Source organism: Balaenoptera ricei, chromosome 8 (genome assembly GCF_028023285.1).
Source record: "Balaenoptera ricei isolate mBalRic1 chromosome 8, mBalRic1.hap2, whole genome shotgun sequence".
Lineage (NCBI taxonomy): Eukaryota > Metazoa > Chordata > Mammalia > Artiodactyla > Balaenopteridae > Balaenoptera > Balaenoptera ricei.
Genome location: NC_082646.1, coordinates 107880025 through 107888453, shown reverse-complemented (window position 1 = coordinate 107888453; position 8429 = coordinate 107880025).

Sequence of the window (8429 nt, the reverse complement as noted above, 5' to 3'; positions counted from 1 at the left end):
ACCTGCCCACAGTGCCTGCGCACACCAAACTGAAGCTCTGGCCTCAGGAAGGACAGTCTGCTCCCTTTTGCCAATGCAGATATTTGGAGACAGTGATGGTGCCCCACACAGTGTTCCCCCTGCCTGGGCTGACAGTCTGGGTCCCTTCACCCACTCCTGTGCAGTTTCTGACCCTTCCCCCTCCCGATTTCTCTTTTCTGGGTGTGGCTTAGCTTGTCAGTCCAGACACTACTCCGAATGTGGTGCTCAGTCCAGGGCGCAGGGATCCAGACAGGGAGTGAACTGCACAGATCACAGAGGGATAGTCCCCCCCCTAAGGAGCACACCACCCGTCCACCGTGAAGCTGAAAGTCAGGTTGACTTTGACAGCCACGGTACGGTGTCTGCTCAGGGTAAGCTTGTCAGCTAAAACCCTAGATTGCGTGCATCCCACTTATATCCAGCCAGGTTCTTCTGCCTGATTCTGTGCTTCTGCCAGTGATATTTTCCCAGGGATTTTTTTTTTTTTTTTTTTTTTTTTGGCTGCACCACACAGCACGTGGGCTCTTAGTTCCCCCACCAGGGATCAAACTGCACCCCCTGCATTGGAAGCTCGGAGTCTTAACCACTGGACGGCCAGAGAAGTCCCTCCCAGTGATTTTTAAAGACAGTTGATATACATTCACATGATGCAACATTCAAAAGGCATCTACAAGTTCCAGTGAAATGTAGCTCTTTCTCACTGACCACTGTCCTCAGTCATGCAGCTGCCTTTCCCCGAAGCACCTGCTGTTACCAGTTTCTTGTGTCTGCGGATTACCTTGTTTGCCTCAGTCCAGAGCTTGTGTTTATCTTTGTCGGTTTCATCGGGTCAGTTTTCATCCAGGACCCTGCAGGTTGGAGTCTTTTGCATTCGAGGTCTTCAGCCTACAGGGCGGCCCTATCTCCCAGAGTTGCACTGGCTGCGGTGTGATAAGCCTGCCTTTGTGCAAACAGACTCCATCATACCATGAGTGCACGCCCAGCTCGCCGGCAAGCTCATGGGGAGGAAGTGGAATCTGGAGCCCAGGGCACCTTTGCTGTTCTTAACAAGGCTAGGTTTCAGAACCTCTTGGGAAGGAACTTTGTTAGAAGGCTCTCCTAGAGATTGGGATTCAGTAGTGCCAGAGTGGGTCCTGGGCATCTCTTATTATTTTGAAACTTCAGCGGTGCCCATGATGTGCCCCCTGGGTTGAAAGCCAATGCTTCAATGTCCTTGTTTTACAAGTACGGAAAGTGAGGCCCAAAGAGGGGAAGGCAGCTGCACGAGGTGACCACTGTGTCCTTCTCCAATCCAGAGTCCACATCATTTTGCCCCAGTGTGTAAGGGGGACTGACCCCATAGAGTAGAGGTCAAGAGGACCGAGGTCATGTTGCTTGTTCACAGCCACACGAAGCACAGACGCATGCACCCTCAACACACAGCCTCGGGCAGGTTCACCCAGGGGCACTGAACGCCCATGCGCCACACTCACACCTCCACGTGCATGGGTTTAGAGGCCCACGTACATGCATGCACACCGCACATACTCGGGCGCAAACACAAAGCCCGGGCTTTCTAACCTTGTGCTTTCTCTCCATCTAATAAAGGAGCACATTCCTTCTGTCACCTTTTTCCAGGTAAACGGAGAGAACATTGTTCAATCTCCCTTTATGGCCTTTGCTGGGTTCCTGTTCCAGCCTTTCTGCTAGCCTTAGGCTTCCGTGGTTTCTCTGTGGTTCTCTTTCGGCATCTGGCCCTACTCCTCCCTGTGGGCCACGCAGAGGGAAGGCTGGGCCTTCCCTGCTGGGTTCTCAGGCTCTTATCTTGCTTTCAGTTCGTAACCTTGCATGTGTTCAATCTTTTTAGCCACTCGGCTTTTTATCTTGTCTCTGAGGATTACACTGTGCTCTCCCAAGGGAAGGGACTGTTACTTCACCCTGCTCTGTTCCCCACGACCCGACCCCCCCCACCGCCCCCGCCTCCGCAGCTGCTGGTCTGGTGCCAGGCTGCTGATGGGTGCTCAGTTAATGGAGAAGAAAGGAAGGGGTCCGTGCCCAATGGTGATTCTCACGCCATTTTCCACGGAGCTCATCAGCTTGCCTCCGCCTGTCCCATGTCTGCGGAAGTTGTTCTCGCTACTTTCAACATTGTTTTCTCCCTGAAAATCACTCCCACTGCTCCCACCCCTTCCCCTTGGATCCTTGGAAACACTGAAATCTGCTTTCTTAAGTCAATCTTTTCCCTTTGGCCAGCTTCATGCTTTTTCTTTGAAGTGGTGGTGGGGGTGGGCGCTTTTCCCAAGCATATCATCCCCCTTGAAACATCAGAAGGTCGGGACGTCCCTGGCGGTCCAGTGGTTAAGACTCCGCACTACCACTGCAGGGGCCACGGGTTCGACCCCTGGTCGGGGAACTAAGATCCTGCATGCTGCGTGGCACAGCCAAGAAAAAGAGAAAAATCAGCACCCATAAGTGCTCAAGATTGGAGGTTCCTTAAAGACCATGTCTCACGCAGCCCCTCCTCCGTGACCACGACGGGCAGCTCACCACTTCCTGCGGAGCTGGTTTCACCTTGAACACCTTTGGTTGCCAGTTTTTCTGCCACTGAGCTAAGAACCAAGTCTGCTCAGAGGTCCCCTGAGAGGCTTTTGGTTCCTGTCCTGGCAGCCACGGGGCAAATCTGCACCCTCTCTTCCTTGTGGCCTCCCAGCCAGACTGGAAGGGTCCGTGTCCTGCTTAGCGGGAGGGCACACAGGCTTTGGGGGCAGACTCAGCTGCGTCCAGAGCTGCGTTTCTCCGTTTGCTGGCTGGGGAGCTTTAGGCATGCGCTGCAACTTCATCTGTTTCCTCATCTGTAAAATGAGGTTCCTGATACCTACCTTGTTGGGTCCTCAAGAGAACGGAATAAAGTAGCAGAGTTAAGACCTTAACATTATGCCCTCTACATAACAGACACTATTACTAGTAGTTATTATCATTAGTATCATCAAATTTACTATTTGACAGGCCCTGTGCTAGTGAATGGGGAGTAGGGAGAAAATACATGAAATATAGGGCAGTCTCTGCTTGGGGTGTCGTTGGAGGGAAAACACGTTCAGACTGAAAGTGAGGAACAAATGAGGCAGCAAGCAGGCGAGTCTGAAGATAACGAGTGCTGAGATGTTCGGTGCTGGCAGTAGGTGCCCTGTGTGGTCAGGGCAGAGGGAGCTCAGCCCGGCCAGGAGCCATCTCACCGTCTCCCTAAGATCGGCTCTTCCACATGCTAAGGGTGCTCAAATCTCCGTCCAGCCCGGAGAACTCCCCTGCACTCCATCCAGACCTACATGTTCAACTCCACCTCTGAATAGCACACGTCCACCTTGCCCTAAACCCACCATCTCCCACCTAAATCTCCTCCAGGGCTGTTCCACCATCGGCCCGTTCACCCAGCAGATGGCCAGTCCCCATCCTCGACTCTCTCTCCTTCGACCCAGTTTTCTAACCAGCCACCTACACCTCGATTCTGCCTCTTAAACAGGACTCAAGTCTCCATTTTCCTCCACCTCCTCTTCTACCCTTACCTTAGTCTATGTCTTCATCACATCTTTTCTAAATTGCTGCCACACCGTTCGAACTCCTCTGGTTTTCATTCTTATTTCCTCCAACATGTTGTAGCAAGGTGATCTTTCTAAATTCTGTCATCTCAGGGACTTCCCTGATGGCGCAGTGGTTAAGACTCCGTGCTCCCAACGCAGGGGGCCCGGGTTCGATCCCTGGCCAGGGAACTAGATCCCACAAGCATGCCGCAACTAAGAGTTCACATGCCTCAACTAAGGAGCCGGCGAGCCGCAACTAAGGAGCCCTCGAGCTACAACTAAAGGAGGTTGCCTGCTGCAACTAAGACCCGGTGCAACCTAAATAAATAAAAATAAATAAATTCTGTCATCTCATTTTTCTGCCTAAAACCCTTTATTGGCTCCCACTGATCTCACGATAAATTACATAGTCTTTGCTCTGGCTCAGCGTAGTAACAATAATATCTACAAGGCTCCTCAGTGCTCTGGCCACTTCCTTTCTCTTCTGCCCCCTCACTCACCATTGCTTTCAGCCCCACTAAAGCACGTGTGAGTCTCAGAATAGGCCAGACTCTGTCTTATCTCTAGTTTTGCTATTTCCTGCACCAGAACACCTGTCATGTCGGTCGTCATTTCCTTTGAGACATCTTCTTGGACACCCCTTCCCAGGCTGGCTTAGCTGCCCCTCCTTTGTGCTCCCAAGCAAACTTTCATGCTCTGTGGCAATTGTCTATTTGTCTGTCTCCCCTGTGAGGCTCAGAGTTTCCTTATAGGTATAGGTAAAGACCCAGCCCTAGATTCATCCGTGTGTCATCATACCTAGGACTCCGGAACTGGCCCACGGTAGGAACTTAATACATGTAGGACGGATGGACGGTTGGCAAGTTGGGATCTGAGCAGGGCCTTGAGAGATGGTCTGGAGTCCGATGACCTGGGTTAGAAATCTGGCTCCTTCTTGGCCACTCTGAGTCTGTCAGACAAGTGACTTTCCCCCTTGCTCATTCCTTTATCTGGCCTTTGAGCGTTTGCCTTGTGCCAGAGTGATGGGGGCTGGGGACACAGCAATGAGGCAGCCTGAGTCCCTGCCCTTCCTGGAGCTCTCCTAACATGGTACAGACGTTTATTGCGGGTGACAGTGGACGTCCCGACTGAAGAAAGGGCCGAGGTAGAGACTAACGGTGGGTTTGGGGCAGAGCAGCTGGGAAGACCTCTCTGAGGAGGTGACCTGCAGGCTACATCCTAAAGGAAAAGGGGACGCTCTGCGGGCCAAGGAGAGCGTATAAGGTGGAGAGAGGAGGAGGGAAAGTTACTGAAAGTTCAGGTGTGGCCCCAAGGTGGTGAGCACTGGGGGGGCGGGGGGCGGAGCTACTCAAAGTGAAGTTAGAGAGGTGGGGCGGGGAGACCGTGCAGGCTGAAGGACCGTGGGGCTGGGCAGCTGTATTCAAAGGCATTAGGAAGCCACTTGCCTCTAGCAAGGGAGTGAGGCGCTTGGGAGGCAGAATGGACAGGAGTTGCCAAGACGACAGAGGCTGGCTCATTGGTTTCTGGCTTGAGTAATAGGATGGATGCTGGTGCTATTTACTAAGACTGGGGAGGAGCGAGGGACATGGAGAGTTCTGTTTTGGCCATATGAGGTTCGAGATGGCTGGGTGCATTCAAGTCAAGTAAATGGTTAGAAATGAGAGTTGAGAATTGGGAGGCGAGGCTCTCTGACCTTTGGCATCCTCCTTGGTAAAAAGGAGATATCAGCTGAATCGATTTCCTAGGGCTGCTCTAAGAATTCAGTGAAATAAACCACGGGAAGCACTCAGCAGCAGCCTGGCTAAAAGAAAATGTCCGTAGTGACCGTGACAGGGCGATTTCTGCCCTCAGTCCTTGGACACAGCAGTGGGTGATGAAAGTACAGTAGCTGAACACATTGATCTGAAATCTGCGGTACAGAATTCCAGGTAATGAAGGAGAAGACTCCTCACTCCCTAAGTGTGGGCTGTGCTTGGTAACTTCCTTCTGAAGAGCACAGTTTGGAAAGAGGGTGACACCTGACTAGTCAAATGATCAAGGTTAACATCATCGGGGATATCGCGCCGATGGCATGTACCCTTGGTATGACATGCTGACAAATCCCAGTCGAGGGGCATCCTACAAAATGCCTGACCATGACTCCTCCAAATTGTCAAGGTCACCCCAAATAGGGAAAGTCTGAGAGAATGTCATAGCCCCAAGTACTAGACGTAGTGGGGTATCCTGGATGGGATTCTGGAATGGAGAAAAGACATTAGGGAAAAACTAAGGAATCTGAGTCAAATGTGGACTTTAGTTAATCATCATCATTAGTTATGATAAATGTTACATGCCAATGGAACACATAAACAATAGAGGAAACTGGGTGAGGGGTTCCTAGCAACTCTTGGTTCTATCTTTGCAACTTTTCTGTAAGTCTAAAACTATTCTAAAATAAAAAGTTTATTTATGTATCTATTTATATGGGCCACGCCATGCGGCTTGTGGGATCCTAGTTCCCTGACCAGGGATTGAACCCAGGCCCTCAGCAGTGAAAGCGTGGAGTCCTAACCACTGGACCGCCAGGGAGTTCTCCAAGAGTTTATTTAAATAAAAAGTAAAACCTGGGGCTTCCCTGGCGGCGCAGTGGTTAAGTATCCACCTGCCAATGCAGGGGACACGGGTTCGAGCCCTGGTCTGGGAAGATCCCACATGCCACAGAGCAACTAAGCTCGTGCACCACAACTACTGAAGCCCACGCTCTAGAGCCCATGAGCCACAACTACTGAGCCCGCATGCTGCAATTACTGAAGCCAGTGCGCTCTAGAGCCTGTGCTCTGCAACAAGAGAAGCCACTGCAATGAGAAGCCTGCGCACCGCAACGAAGAGTAGCCCCCGCTCGCCACAACTAGAGAAAGCCTGCGCGCAGCAACGAAGACCCAATGCAGCCAAACATAAATAACTAAATAAATAGATAGATAAATAGATAAATTTATTAAAAAAATAAAACCAGTCCGGAGTTGGCGTGCAGATCAGATAGCGACTCCTCTACCTTCTGCACCAAAATGCCACCCCTTTGCCTTTAGAGAACATTTCTGTTCTGGCAACCCCGTGGGCGGTTCTGCTCTGGCCTGGCCCCTGGCGAGCCGTCTCGGGGCGCATCTTCCACCAGAGCTGCCTCGCCTTTGGAATCCTGGAAACCATTCCTGAACAACCCTCTACCTCCTCTTTGCTCAGAGTAAGAGTCTATGATGTTGCTACTCCATGCCTACGAGAAAACTCAGGTGTCCTTTGGGGCTGAGGCCTTGAAGGGTCTGAGTAGCAAGTGTGGATGAGGAGTCCCATCCATTCCAGCAGCGCAAAGGCTTTTCATTCATTCTGTCAGCAAATATGTATTGTTCACCTATGATGAGCCAGGCGGTATCCTGGGTGCCAAGGATAGAGCAGGAAAAAAATAAAGTTCCTGTTTTCTTGGAGCTTACGTTCTGGTGGGGAGAGACAAATAATTAAATGCCAAGGAGTGAGAAGTGCTAATAAGAAAAACAAAAGGGTGAGAGAAAAGGGAGGTGCTATTCTAGAGAGGCTGAACAGGGAAGGCCTCTCTGAGGTGGCATTTAAGCCGAAACCAGAGTGAGGGAGCAAGTTATATGGATCCAGGGGCAGGAGCAGGATGGGCAGGGGGGGATGGCTCATGCAAAGGCCCTGAGGCAGCATGTGCCCCGTGTGTCTGAGGAATGCGGAGGAGGCCAGTGGGTGAGGGGGAGAGTGAGAGGAGGTCAGATAAGCAGCCCCAGGCAGGTCAGATCAGGTAGGCCCTGGAGGTTGTGAGGAGGTCTTTGGATTATATTCCTAGTGGGGTGGGAAGCCATTGGACAGTTTGGATCAGTAATTTAACACGATCTGATTAACATTTTAAAAGGATTTCTCTGGCCATTGTGTGGAGAATAGGCTACAGGAAGAGTAGGTGGAAGCAGAGGTAATTAGGAGGCTATTATGACATCCAGAAAAGAGAGGAGAACAGCAGTGAAAGCGGCCAGGAGCTGCAGGGTTCTGAGTCTGTCTTGAAGGGAAGGCCTATAGGATTTGCTGGGGGATTGGATGCTGGGTGTGAGAGAGAGGGGTCCAGGACGATTTTAAAGATTCGGGCCTCAGCAACTACAGAGTCGGGAAGTCTGCACACAGGGAGTATCTCCCACCCTGGGGCTGGGTGAGGGGAGAGGGGAGGCCAGAGGTCGGGAAGATGAGGAGGATACAAGGGAGGCCCAGAAAGAGCAGCCGGAGAAGGAGGCGGGGAGGGGTGGGGGGCGGGGGCGGGGAGAGCAGAGCGCTGTCCACAGGCAGAGCAAGGAGTGAGCGTGTGCATCAGATGCTCCTAGTCAGGCAGACAAGAAAACTGAGCCTTGGGCCTGGCAGCCCAGGTCATCAGTGACCTTGGCAAAGGAACTCCTAAGTCCTGATGGGGCAGTGAGCAACAAGCCCGAGGAGTGGGAGGATGGGAGACAGGGAACCCAAACAGCCCCTGTTGCCGAAATATCGGCTTCGCTGTGCACCAAGGCCGAACAGAAGTACGGAGACAGGGATTTTGGAGGAAGAGAAAGATGGCTTTATTTTCTGCCAGGCAGAAGGGAAGACACAGTAGGCTAGTGCCTCAAGAATTGTGCCCTCCCTCCTTGGGAATCAGGGAAGATTTTATATGTGGGGCTTGCAGTCTGGGGTATAAGATAAGGATCAAAGTAGTGAAGGTCTTGCATTTTTCTTCTCCTTTGCATTATTTCAAAGCAGTCATAGATGGCATCAGGCCGCCTGGTTATTGGGGTCTGGCAGTCTGGTAACTGCGTCCGTTTGCCTCTGGTTTATCGGCCGGTGATCCTGTTT